Source organism: Mesoplodon densirostris, chromosome 2, assembly GCF_025265405.1.
Source record: "Mesoplodon densirostris isolate mMesDen1 chromosome 2, mMesDen1 primary haplotype, whole genome shotgun sequence".
NCBI lineage: Eukaryota > Metazoa > Chordata > Mammalia > Artiodactyla > Ziphiidae > Mesoplodon > Mesoplodon densirostris.
Window position 1 is genome coordinate 46,681,682 of NC_082662.1, and position 14,670 is coordinate 46,696,351.

General features: G+C 40.5%; 1 protein-coding gene across 6 annotated transcripts in view; it reads right to left on the bottom strand.

The window, feature by feature from the left end:
* The window catches only part of IFT25 (intraflagellar transport 25), a 33,967-nt gene extending 19,359 nt beyond the window's left edge, over nucleotides 1-14,608 (bottom strand). The window contains exons 1-2 of one of the 6 annotated variants that reach the window (XM_060083758.1): nucleotides 14,506-14,608; nucleotides 1,935-2,605 (exon numbers count right to left, since the gene is read on the bottom strand). The gene's annotated coding sequence lies outside the window, so the exon portion shown is untranslated. Of the gene's footprint in view, nucleotides 1-521; nucleotides 543-1,934; nucleotides 2,606-14,312; nucleotides 14,375-14,472 lie in introns of those variants that run through there. The other 5 variants (XM_060083768.1, XM_060083777.1, XM_060083792.1 and 2 more) reach the window with 5 other exon arrangements.
* Nucleotides 14,609-14,670: the final 62 nt, after the last annotated feature.

Consider the following 14,670-nt stretch of genomic DNA (forward strand, 5'->3'; position numbering starts at 1 on the left):
CATTACCATTAGCAGTGTATGAAACTTTCTGCTCCCTCATATTCTCACCAACTTGGCATTGTTAGACATTTTAGCTTTAGCCAATCTCACTGGTGTGAAATGGTATCGCAATAAGGTTTTTTTAAAAAATTATTTTATTTATTTATTTTTGGCTGTGTTGGGTCTTCACTGCTGCATGCGGGCTTTCTCTAGTTGTGGTGAGCGGCGGCTACTCTTCATTGTGGTGCGTGGGCTTCTCATTGCGGTGGCTTCTCTTGTTGTGAAGCACAAGCTCTAGGCACACGGGCTTCAGTAGTTGCGGCACATGGGCTCAGTAGTTGTGGCTTGTGGGCTCTAGAGTGCAGCCTCAGTAGTTCTGGCACATGGGCTTAGTTGCTCCGCAGCATGTGAGATCTTCCCGCACCAGGGGTCCCACCCGTGTCCCCTGCATTGACAGGCGGATTCTTAAACACTGTGTCACCAGGGAAGCCCTCAATAAGGTTTTAATTTGTATTTCCAGGATTACTAGTGAGGCTGAATACCTTTTCATGTTTATGGGCTATTCAGGCCTCTTCTTCTCCTATTTGCTTTTTCTTATCCTTTGCTCATTTTCTATTGGGTTGCTTTTTCTCCTTCTGTCCTTTTCTTTTTGATTTGTAGAAAAATTTAAAACAAAATATCCTGGATACAAGTCCTTTGTTATAGCATTGCAAATATCTTCTATTCTACAGCTTGATTTTTCTTTTTAACTTTGTTTTTTTGTGCAAGAGTTCCTCCCCCACCATACACACTTTCTCTTTTGTTTTTGAACTATAACACACATAGAGAAATGAACACAAATCATAAGTATATGGTGCAATAGATTTTCACAAAGTAAACACACCCAGGTAACCAACACCCAGGTAAAGAGAGAACATCACCAGCATTTGAGACAAGCCCTTCTTATGCCCTCGCCTAGTCACTACCCCCTCTCCTTCCCAAAGGTAGCGTGGTTCTTATTTTTAATCTACAGATTAATTTCACCTGAACTTCATGTACATGGAAATCATAGTTTGTACTCATTTGTATCTGGCTTCTTTCACTCATCATTATGTGTTTGAGATTTAGCCATTTGTTATTATAGCAGAGTTGAAGTGCAACTAAGTAACCCAGCCCCCACCCAGCTCAACACTTAATCAGATCAAGGAAATCAACCCCTAAGTGGAGTTTCACAGGAAACTGGGTGTGAGCTAAAAAGCAAAGAAAGATTTCTATGGTCTTCAGTACTTAGATCCCAAAGCCCTGATGAAGGAAGGAACTGATCTCACTCTCAAATATGTGAAATCAGAGGTAAACTGAAACAATTTAAATAAAACTACAACTTGGTACAATCCCAGCATAACCCTTAGTTGGACTGAAATAATCTGCCCCTTATCCTAGCTACCAGACAAAGAAAATGGTGTGTTCTCTCTGGGAAAAAAACATTATCTACTTCAGTGTCTACTGTTCTTTGAAACACAGTGTCAAACATGCAAAGTCATCTGAATAGCACAAGGAATTATAGCCATTATCTTTTAATAACTTTTAGTGGAGTATAATCTGTAAAAATACTGAATCACTATACTGTACACCTGAAATTAAGATAATATTGTAGAGAAACTATAGTTCAATAAAAATATAAATATAAAAACTTTTTAAAAATTAAAAACTTAAAATAAAGTCATTTGGAGTCCTGCCTTTGTGCTAAAGACAAAAGCGAGTTCGGAGCCTAGGCTGCTTTCTCCAGTGAAACTGTCTACCTACTCCAGCATTTAGACTTCCGGGGAAGATGGCGGAAGAGTAAGACGCGGAGATCACCTTCCTCCCCACAGATACACCAGAAATACAGCTACACGTGGAACAACTCCTACAGAACACCTACCGTACACTGGCAGAAGACCTCAGACCTCCCAAAAGGCAAGAAACTCCCCACGTACCTGGGTAGGGCAAAGCGGAGAGATTCTCGCACAGAGGATCGGTGCCAACCGGCACTCACCAGCCCAAGAAGCTTGTCTGCTCGCCCGCCGGGGCGGGCGGCGCTGGGAGCTGAGGCTCGGGCTTCAGTCGGAGCACAGGGAGAGGACTGGGGTTGGCGGCGTGAACACAGCCTGAAGGGGCTAATGTGCCATAGATAGCCGGGAGGGAGTCCGGGAAAAAGTTTGGACCTGCCGAAGAGGCAAGAGACTTTTTCTTCTCTCTGTTTCCTGGTGCGCGAGGAGAGGGGATTAAGAGCGCTGCTTGGAGGAGCTCCAGAGATGGGCGCGAGCCGCGGCTGAAAGCGCGGACCCCAGAGATGGGCGTGGGACGCTGGAGCTGCTGCCGCCGCCGCAAGGCCTATGTGCGAGTGCAGGTCACTGTCCACGTCCCCCTTCCGGGGAGCCTGTGCAGCCCGTCACTGCCGGGGTCCCGGGATCCAGGGACGGCTTCCCTGGGAGAACGCACGGCGCGCCTCGGGCTGGTGCAACGTCACGCCGGCCTCTGCCGCTGCAGGCTCCACCCGCACTCCATGCCCCTCCCTGCCCCCCGGCCTGAGTGAGCCAGAGTCCCCGAAGCGGCTGCTCCTTTAACCCTGTCCACTCTGAGCGAAGAACAGACGCCCTCCGGCGACCTACACGGAGAGGTGGGGACAAATCCAAAACTGAGACCCGGGAGCTGTGAGAACAAAGAAGAGAAAGGGAAATCTCTCCCAGCAACCTCAGAAGCAGCAGATTAAAGCTCCACAATCAACTTGATGTACCCTGCATCTGTGGAATACATGAATAGAAAACGAATCATCCCAAATTGAGGAGCCAGGAGTCAGTGCTGTGCCTCTGAGGTGGGAGAGCCAACTTCAGGACACTGGTCCACAAGAGACCTCCCAGCTCCACATAATATCAAATGGCAAAAATCTTCCAGAGATCTCCATCTCAACACCAGCACCCAGCTTCACTCAACGACCAGCAAGCTACAGTGCTGGACACCCTATGCCAAACAACTAGCAAGACAGGAACACAACGCCACCCATTAGCAGAGAGGCTGCCTAAAATCATAAAAACTCCACAGAAACCCCAAAATACACCACCAGACGTGGACCTGTCCACCAGAAAGACAAGATCCAGCCTCATCCACCAGAACACAGGCACTAGTCCCCTCCACCAGGAAGCCTACACAACCCACTGAACCAACCTTAGCCACTGGGGACAGACACCAAAAACAACGGGAACTATGAACCTGCAGCCTGCAAAAAGGAGACCCCAAACACAGTAAGATAAGCACAATGAGAAGACAGAAAAACACACAGCAGGAGAAGGAGCAAGATAAAAACCCACCAGACCTAACAAATGAAGAGGAAATAGGCAGTCTACCTGAAAAAGAATTCAGAATAATGATAGTAAAGATGATCCAAGATTCTATTTCCAAGATCCAAAATCTTGGAAATAGAATAGACAAAATGCAAGAAACAGTTAACAAGGACCTAGAAGGACTAAAGATGAATCAAGCATCAATTAAAAACACAATGAATGAAATGAAAAATACTCTAGATGGGATCAATAGCAGAATAACTGAGGCAGAAGAATGGATAACTGAGGTGGAAGATAAAATAGTAGAAATAACTGATGCAGAGCAAAATAAAGAAAAAAGAATGAAAAGAACAGAGGACAGTCTCAGAGACCTCTGCGACAACATTAAACGCACCAACATTCGAATTATAGGGGTTCCAGTAGAAGAGAAAAAGAAAGGGACTGAGAAAATATTTGAAGAGATTATAGTTGAAAACTTCCCTAATATAGGAAAGGAAATAGTTAATCAAGTCCAGGAGGCACAGAGAGTCCCATACAGAATAAATCCAAGGAGAAATATGCCAAGACACATATTAATCAAACTGTCAAAAATTAAACACAAAGTAATCATATTAAAAGCAGCAAGGGAAAAACAACAAATAACACACAAGGGAATCCCCATCAGGTTAACAGCTGATCTCTCAGCAGAAACTCTACAAGCCAGAAGGGAGTGGCAGGACATAATTAAAGTGATGAAGGAGAAAAACCTGCAACCAAGATTACTCTACCCAGCAAGGATCTCATTCAGATTTGATGGAGAAATTAAAACCTTTACAGACAAGCAAAAGCTGAGAGAGTTCAGCACCACCAAACCAGCTTTACAACAAATGCTAAAGGAACTTCTCTAGGCAAGAAACACAACAGAAGGAAAATACCTACAATAACGAACCCAAAACAATTAAGGAAATGGGAATAGGAACATACATATCAATAATTACCTTAAATGTAAATGGACTAAATGCTCCCACCAAAAGACACAGATTGGCTGAATGGATACAAAAACAAGACCCATATATATGCTGTCTACAGGAGACCCACTTCAGACCTAGAGACACATACAGATTGAAAGTAAGGGGATGGAAAAAGATATTCCATGCAAATGGAAATCAAAAGAAAGCTGGAGTAGCAATTCTTATATCAGACAAAATAGACTTTAAAATAAAGACTATTAGAAGAGACAAAGAAGGACACTACATAACAATAAAGGGATCGATCCAAGAAGAAGATATAACAATTGTAAATATTTATGCACCCAACATAGGAGCACCTCAATACATAAGGCAAATACTAACAGCCATAAAAGGGGAAATCAACAGTAACACACTCATAGTAGGGGACTTTAACACCCCACTTACACCAATGGACAGATCATCCAAAATGAAAATAAATAAGGAAACACAAGCTTTAAATGATACATTAAACAAGATGGACTTAATTGATATTTATAGGACAGTCCATCCAAAAACAACAGAATACACATTTTTCTCAAGTGCTCATGGAACATTCTCCAGAATAGATCATATCTTGGGTCACAAATCAAGCCTTGGTAAATTTAAGAAAATTGAAATTGTATCAAGTATCTTTTCCAACCACAATGCTATGAGACTAGACATCAATTACAGGAAAAGATCTGTAAAAAATACAAACACATGGAGGCTAAACAATACACTACTCAATAACGAAGTGATCACTGAAGAAATCAAAGAGGAAATCAAAAAATACCTAGAAACAAATGACAATGGAGACACGACGACCCAAAACCTATGGGACGCAGCAAAAACAGTTCTAAGGGGGAAGTTTATAGCAATACAATCCCACCTTAAGAAACAGGAAACATTTCGAGTAAACAACCTGACCCTGCACCTAAAGCAATTAGAGAAAGAAGAACAAAAAACCCCCAAAGTTAGCAGAAGGAAAGAAATCATAAAGATCAGATCAGAAATAAATGAAAAAGAAATGAAGGAAACGATAGCAAAGATCAATAAAACTAAAAGTTGGTTCTTTGAGAAGATAAACAAAATTGACAAACCATTAGCCAGACTCATCAAGAAAAAAAGGGAGAAGACTCAAATCAATAGAATTAGAAATGAAAAAGGAGAAGTAACAACTGACACTGCAGAAATACAAAAGATCATGAGAGATTACTACAAGCAACTCTATGCCAATAAAATGGACAACCTGGAAGAAATGGACAAATTCTTAGAAATGCACAACCTGCCAGGACTGAATCAGGAAGAAATAGAAAATATGAATAGACCCATCACAAGCACTGAAATTGAAACTGTGATTAAAAATCTTCCAACAAACAAAAGCCCAGGACCAGATGGCTTCACAGGCGAATTCTATCAAACATTTAGAGAAGAGCTAACACCTATCCTTCTCAAACTCTTCCAAAATATAGCAGAGAGAGGAACACTCCCAAACTCATTCTACGAGGCCACCATCACCTTGATACCAAAACCAGGCAAGGATGTCACAAAGAAAGAAAACTACAGGCCAATATCACTGATGAACGTAGATGCAAAAATCCTCAACAAAATACTAGCAAACAGAATCCAACAGCACATTAAAAGGATCATACACCATGATCAAGTGGGGTTTATTCCAGGAATGCAAGGATTCTTCAATATACGCAAATCAATCAATGTGATACACCATATTAACAAATTGAAGAAAACCATATGATCATCTCAATAGATGCAGAGAAAGCTTTCGACAAAATTCAACACCCATTTATGATAAAAACCCTGCAGAAAGTAGGCATAGAGGGAACTTTCCTCAACATAATAAAGGCCATATATGCCAAACCCACAGCCAACATCGTCCTCAATGGTGAAAAACTGAAACCATTTCCACTAGGATCAGGAACAAGACAAGGCTGCCCACTCTCACCACTCTTTTTTTTTTTTTTTTTTGCGGTACACGGGCCTCTCACTGTTGTGGCCTCTCCCTTTGCAGAGCACAGGCTCCGGACGCGCAGGCTCAGCGGCCATGGCTCACGGGCCCAGCAGCTCCGCAGCATGTGGGATCTTCCCGGACCGGGGCACGAGCCTGTGTCCCCTGCATCGGCAGGCGGACTCTCAACCACTGCGCCACCAGGGAAGCCCTCACCACTCTTATTCAACTTAGTTTTGGAAGTTTTAGCCACAGCAATCAGAGAAGAAAAGGAAATAAAAGGAATCCAAATTGGAAAAGAAGAAGTAAAGCTGTCACTGTTTGCAGATGACATGATACTATACATAGAGAATCCTAAAGATGCTACCAGAAAACTACTAGAGCTAATTAATGAATCTGGTAAAGTAGCAGGATACAAAATTAATGCACAGAAATCTCTGGCATTCCTGTACACTAATGATGAAAAATCTGAAAGTGAAATCAAGAAAACACTCCCATTTACCACTGCAACAAAAAGAATAAAATATCTAGGAATAAACCTACCTAAGGAGACAAAAGACCTGTATGCAGAAAATTATAAGACACTGATGAAAGAAATTAAAGATGATACAAATAGATGGAGAGATATACCATGCTCCTGGATTGGAAGAATCAATATTGTGAAAATGACTCTACTACCCAAAGCAATCTACAGATTCAATGCAATCCCTATCAAACTACCACTGGCATTTTTCACAGAACTAGAACAAAAAATTTCAAAATTTGTTTGGAAAACAGAAGACCCCGAATAGCCAAAGCAGTCTTGAGAACGAAAAACGGAGCTGGAGGAATCAGGCTCCCTGACTTCAGACTATACTACAAAGCTACAGTAATCAAGACAGTGTGGTACTGGCACAAAAACAGAAAGATAGATCAATGGAACAGGATAGAAAGCCCAGAGATAAACCCACGCACATATGGTCACCTTATCTTTGATAAAGGAGGCAGGAATGTACAGTGGAGAAAGGACAGCCTCTTCAATAAGTGGTGCTGAGAAAACTGGACAGCTACATGTAAAAGTATGAGATTAGATCATTCCCTAACACCATACACAAAAATAAGCTCAAAATGGATTAAAGACCTAAATGTAAGGCCAGACACTATCAAACTCTTAGAGGAAAACATAGGCAGAACACTCTATGACATAAATCACAGCAAGATCTTTTTGGACCCACCTCTTAGAGAAATGGAAATAAAAACAAAGATAAACAAATGGGACCTAATGAAACTTCAAAGCTTTTGCACAGCAAAGGAAACCATAAACAAGACCAAAAGACAACCCTCAGAGGGGAGAAAATATTTGCAAATGAAGCAACTGACAAAGGATTAATCTCCAAAATTTATAAGCAGCTCATGCAGCTCAATAGCAAAAAACAAACAACCCAATCTAAAAATGGGCAGAAGACTTAAATAGGCATTTCCCAAAGAAGATATACAGACTGCCAACAAACACATGAAAGAATGCTCAACATCATTAATCATTAGAGAAATGCAAATCAAAACTACAATGAGATATCATCTCACACCAGTCAGAATGGCCATCATCAAGAAATCTAGAAACAATAAATGCTGGAAAGGGTGTGGAGAAAAGGGAACACTCTTGCACTGCTGGTGGGAATGTGAATTGGTACAGCCACTATGGAGAACAGTATGGAGGTTCCTTAAAAAACTAAAAATACAACTAGCATATGACCCAGCAATCCCACTAGGCATATACCCTGAGAAAACCATAATTCAAAAAGAGACATGTACCAAAATGTTCATTGCAGCTCTATTCACAATAGCCCGGAGATGGAAACAACCTAAGTGTCCATCATCGGATGAATGGATAAAGAAGATGTGGCACATATATACAATGAAATATTACTCAGCCATAAAAAGAAACGAAACTGAGCTATTTGTAATGAGGTGTATAGACCTAGAGTCTGTCATACAGAGTGAAGTAAGTCAGAAAGAAAAAGACAAATACCGTATGCTAACACATATATATGGAATTAAAAAAAAAATGTCATGAAGAACCTAGGGGTAAAACGGGAATAAAGACACAGACCTACTTGAGAATGGACTTGAAGATATGGGGAGGGGGAACGGTAAGATGTGACAAAGCGAAAGAGAGGCATGGACATATACACACTACCAAACGTAAGGTAGATAGATAGTGGGAAGCAGCCGCAGAGCACAGGGAGGTCAGCTCGGTGCTTTGTGACCGCCTGGAGGGGTGGGATGGGGAGGGTGGGAGGGAGGGAGATGCATGAGGGAAGGGATGTGGGAACAGATGTATATGTATGACTGATTCACTTTGTTATAAAGCAGAAACTAATAAAAAAAATTACTACTACTATTAGTAAAAAAAAAAAAAATCTACAAACAATAAATGCTGGAGAGGGTGTGGAGAAAAGGGAACTCTCTTGCACTGTTGGTGGGAATGTAAATTGATACAGCCACTAGGGAGAACAGTATGGAGGTTCCGTAAAGAACTAAAAATAGGGCTTCCCTGGTGGCGCGGTGGTTCAGAGTCTGCCTGCCGATGCAGGGGACACGGGTTCATTCCCTGGTCCGGGAGGATCCCCATGCCGCGGAGCGGCTGGGCCCGGGAGCCATTGCCACTGAGCCTGCGTGTCAGGAGCCTGTGCTCCGCAACGGGAGAGGCCACAACAGTGAGAGGCCCGCGTACCAAAAAAAAAAAAAAAAAAAACTAAAAATAGAACTACTATATGACCAAGCAATCCCACTACTGGGCATACACCCTGAGGAAACCATCATTCAAAAAGAATCATGTACCACAATGTTCATTGCAGCACTATTTACAATAGCCAGGACATGGAAGCAACCTAAGTGTCCATCAACAGATGAATGGATAAAGAAGATGTGGCACATATACACAATGGAATATTACTCAGCCATAAAAAGAAATGAAGCTGAGTTATTTGTAGTGAGGTGAATGGACCAAGAGTCTGTCATACAGTGAAGTAAGTCAGAAAAACAAATACTGTATGCTAACATATATATATGGAATCTAAAAAATAAAAATGGTTCTGATGAACCTAGGGGTAGGACAGGAATTAAGACACAGACGTGAGAATGCACTTGAGGACACGGGGAGGGGGAAGGGTAAGCTGGAACAAAGTGAGAGAGTGGCATGGACTTATATATACTACCAAATGTAAAACAGATAGCTACTAGGAAGCAGCCGCATAGCACAGGGAGATCAGCTCAGTGCTCTGTGACCACCTAGAGTGGTGAGACAGGGAGGGTGGGAGGGGGACGCAAGAGGGAGGAGATATGGGGATATTTATATATGTATAGCTGATTCGCTTTGTTATAAAGCAGAAACTAACACACCACTGTAAAGCAACTATACTCCAATAAAGATATTAAAAACAAAAAGACATTAATGATACATGTTATAATCCTAGACTTAGGATAAAGGCACCACTAAAAAACATAAAGAGTATAGGAAGGAGGCCAACAGAGAAGAAAAAATGGAATACCATAAAATACATGGTAAATTTGAAAGAAGGTAGAAAAGAAAGAAAAAAAGAATTAAGACAGGACAAATTGAAAATAAATAGCCAGAAGACAGATTTAAGCAAAAACACACAGATTATTCCATTAAATGTTAGTAAACTAAACACTGTAAGACTGAAGAAAAAAAAAACAAAACTTAAGTACTCTTTTCAAGAGACACACTCTAAATACGAAAGCAAAAGGATAGAATAAGATAGAATAAATCTTAATATCTGGCAAGGTAAATTCCCCTACTTAATTTTCAAAATTTTTTTGGTTTATGCTTTATACTTATTATAGTTTTGTTACATTATATTAAAACATTTTCTGAGATGTTAATTATAATTCAATTCCATTACAGATTAATTGGGAGAGAAGTGACATGTTTATGATAATGAGTTTTCAAATCCATGGATCTGGAGTACCTTTTCATTAATTTAAGACTTCTTTTAAGTCCTTAAATTGTTTTACAGTTTTCTAGGAACATATCTTTGCCTCTTTCATTAGATTCACTCTTAGATACCTTATCATTTCCATTGCTACTATAAATGAGATCTTCAAAAAAATAACATTTTTTTAATCTTATTCTTTACAAGGAATATTTCTAACATTTCACCATTAAATGTGATGCTAACTGAAGGTTTTGTTAGACACTGTTCATTGGGTTATAGAAATTCCCTTCTCTTTGTTAGCTTTTATTTTTTAAGCACAAATAAACGTTGAATTTTATCAAATGCTCTTCTAACATTTACTAAGGTGATCATATAGATGTTTCTACAGGTTGTTAATGTGATAAATTAAATCAAGATTTTCTAATGTTATAGCATCCCCAATTCACAGCATAAACTCTATCTACACAGCCAAGGTGTATTGGTATTTTTATCCATAGTTGGATTCAGTTTGCTATTATTTTTAGAAATTTTGCAAATATATTTCTAAGTGAAATTGGCCTATAATTTTTTTTGTTATTTAGTCCATGTCTGGATTTGGACTTTAGACTGTACCCCAAACATAAAGCTGGAGAGCTTCCTTTATTTTTCTATTTGCTGGGTTATTGGATCCTATAAGCCTAGTTAAGTGTTTGTATGTAGATTTTTGACTATTTTCAATTCAATAGTTCTTTTCAGGCTTTCTACACTTTCCTGAGTCCATTTTGAAATTTGTATTTTGAGAAAATTCTTTCTTCCTGGTTTTTATATTTATTGGCACAAAGTGCATTTTCTATTGTAATTTTAAAATCTAGTATTGATAGCGTTAAAAGCTGTGGTAAGATTGGTCAAGTGTTAAAAGCAGTGGTTCAGAAAAAAGCATATATTCTAATATGCTTTTATTCTGCCTTTTTTCTTGCCAATCTTACTACAGCTTTTAATACTACTGATACCAGAGAACAGGTGTTATATGAACACTGTTAACATTTAGTTTGAAGACAAAAAAATATGGTGAATTCCTGGAAATAGAGACTGATGTACTTGGAGGTGAATTTTCAACAAAATTCTACAATTACTAAATTTCATTATTATTAAAAGGATAGCTTTGAAAATCTAAGTAAGAAAGTAGTAAAATTGGAAAGCAACAGTACCATTAATTCACAAGTTATACCAAACCTACATATTTCTTTTTGTTTGCTTGATAGAGTTACTACCTATTAGGGATATTTCTGAACATTTCAACAAAACTTCAGACAAAGCATCCCAGGACACCCTGTGGATGAGATGAATAAATATGGGATGGGTAATAGGCAGTACTTTAGGTAGATATTTATAATTCTTGGAATGGTAATACTCAAAGAATGGTGATTAATGGAACAAAATGAACTGTGGAAGACCTCTATTCTTATCCCATTCAAGATTATTGTTAATTAAGGAAGGAAAAAATATGTTTATCAGTTTTGCAGATGACACAAAGCTGTGATGTCAGCTAATATACTGGATGAAAGAATTAGCACACAAAAAGATCTGAGCAAGCTAGAAAGATAGGTTGCAATGAATAAGATATTTAATATACTCAGACTTAAAAAATCAATCACACAAGGAACGGCCTAGATCAGGGACTGGCAAACTACTACTGCCTGTGAGCCAAATCTACCCTGACACCTGTTTTTGTATGGCCCATAAACTAAGAACGTTTTTTACATTTTAAAATATTTTTTCAAAATCAAAATATTTTGTGGCACATGAACATTATATGAAATTCACAGTTCAGTGTCCACGAATAGTTTTATTAGAAATGGCCACACTCATTCATTTATATATTGTCTATAGCTACTTCTGTGCTACAGTGACAGAGCAGAATAGCTGTGACAGACTGTAAGGCTCATAAAACCTAAAATATTTATTATCTAGTTCATAAAAAATTTGCCAATCTTTCATCTATAACATGTAGAGGATTAGTTGACTGGAAAGTCACTATAAGGCAAGAGTGTACTATATCTTCCCCCAAAGGTAAAGGAATGTTATTTTAAATTACATTAAAGTATCTAAGAAGGAACTACATTCTACCAAAATCTTTGAAAACCAACTAAGGGCCAGGCACTGTGCTAGTAATGCAAAGACACTACGTAGTAATCTTTGACTATGTAAACCTACGACAAAGATGGTGACTTAAGAGTTGGTTTTTGCCTTTAAGCTCAGAGTCAAGGAGAATGGACAAACATGAAACTAATAATTTGTTATGTGCAAACAGTGTGATCCACATCTAGAATACTGTGTTCAGTTCTAGGTAGTATAATTTAAGTAGGACATTGTCAGGCTTGATATTGTTCAGAGAACAGAAAGTTCATGATGATCTATGAACTGTTACATGGAGGGAGTTGAAAGAATATTGTTTCTAGAAGAGATAATTTAGTGAGAGAAATGTGACTACAAGTTTTAATATCACAACTCTTCACAAATGGAAAAAGGATTTGAACCGGACTCAACAAATACGAACTGTAAGCAGGAATACATCATAGATGTAAGAACTTTCCAGCAAAGTAAAGATTTTTAATCTTTTCCATCCCTGAAAGTGTCCAAGAAGACGACTAGGTGATAACCTACGGAGGAAACCAGAGAAAGAACTCTTGCACTGGGGTTCTTTTAGCCTAAATGAAATTCTAGGAACGGTAGATTAGGAACAGATAATGAAGAAACTTGAAAGCCAGGTAAAGATGGTAGGCTTTAGCCTGTAGTCCAGTAGTTCTCAATTGGACTGGGGGTGATTCAGCCCCCCGGGGACATTTGTCAATGTCTAGAGCCAGTTTGGCTGTCATACTGGGGGTGGGAGGGTGATGCTATTGGCTTCTAGTGGGCATTTCATGATGCTGCTAAATATTCCACAATGCACAGGACAGTCCCCCAAAACAAATAATTATCTGACGGAAAATGTGAATAGTGCAGAGGTAGAAAAACCCTGTGGTAACCTACTTGGTGGTGGAAATGTGGGGGTTGGAGAGTTAAGGAGAGAATTTGCTTTAAAAAAGTAATATGTTTTAGGGAAATATATCTAGCATTGATGTGTAGTAGATAAATAAGGAAGAGCGTGTATTCTCCAAATGTTCAGTTCTGCTCTGACGTCACATTCTTACCACCTAAGTTGTCTGAGGAAGCAAAGATGTACTTTAATACAAAACTCATTTCATACCTCCTATAGCCACCAATACCCTTCCTTTTTCCTGTGTTGGGTGGAATTATTTAAATAACACGTAAGAAGTGGCAGAATTTGGGTTCACTTTAAGGTTCCTTTGTTGCGCTTAATGCAAAAGAGGTACACCAATCCCGAAGAAACCCATAACACAACTCAACAGATATGATGCTTCCTTAACTCCAAAATGCAGGTTCAGGATGTAATCTAACCCCCCATCCTGGGATGCCTTACTTAACTCACACGTGTTCACTCAGGGCCTCAGTTCATCAAAGGTGGTGCACTCTGGGGTGCCATCCTCTGCATTTTTAAAACTCCCTGACCCTGGACTTCCCTGATGCCTTATCCTCCTCTAAACCCAGTGCCACTTACCCAACCCTTTCACCTCCAGTTCACGTAACCTTTCTTTCCAAAAAGCTTTCTGCGCCAAGCCTTCAGTTCACTTTCTTTTTGTGGTCAGGAAAGAGTACCCCGTGCGTCTGGTACTCTTAGAACCAGACTCCTCAAACCCTTTCCTATAACATCATCCACGGGGAACTTTTGTGTAAATTAGAAAACGGCCATCCTCTGCCTCCCCAGGGCCAGGGCCTATAGCTTGGTATCGCTTGAAAGGCAACCAGCCCTGACACTACCCTTTCACCTCCGTCCCAAACCCTTCTACTCAGTTCAAGACCATTTCAAGAGCTCCAAGGGCCCTAAACACATACTTTTGGACGCCCGGCCCAAATTACATAAAATTTATGAACCCACATCCTACATCAAATATAATTCTTAGGTATATGGGTTACGTTCCAGTTAATAGGTCACATTTGGATACATTTATGAATTTCTATTTGGAACTGATTTTCCCTTTTGGGGGTCAAAACATTATTTCTGGCTTCCAGAAAGCTCGTGGGCTGGCACTAGTGTCTCTAGGACTCAAGGGAGTGAACAGACCTGCGTCATGCGTCAGTCTTCCACCATCCCGGTCACCTCACCGCCCGCCCACCGTCCGCCTCCGCGCCGCGCGTCTCCTCACAACCCCAGCCACGCTCGCTCTCTCCCTCCTCCACCAGCATCCCCCGCCTCCGTCGGCCTCGCCCAGCCAGGCTCCCACCTCCCCCGGTGCCAGCCGAGCCCGCCGAACCACCCTGCTCGCCTGGGCCTCCGGTTAGCTCTACGCGCGCTGATTGTCGGGCCTCAAGGTCTCCCTACCGCCCCGCCCCCTTCCCTTCCCGCAGGCCTCCGCGGAGTTCGCGGGCACTCAAATCCTACTCCCGGCTCTTCGCTCCACCCCGCCCGCAGGCCCTGCCCC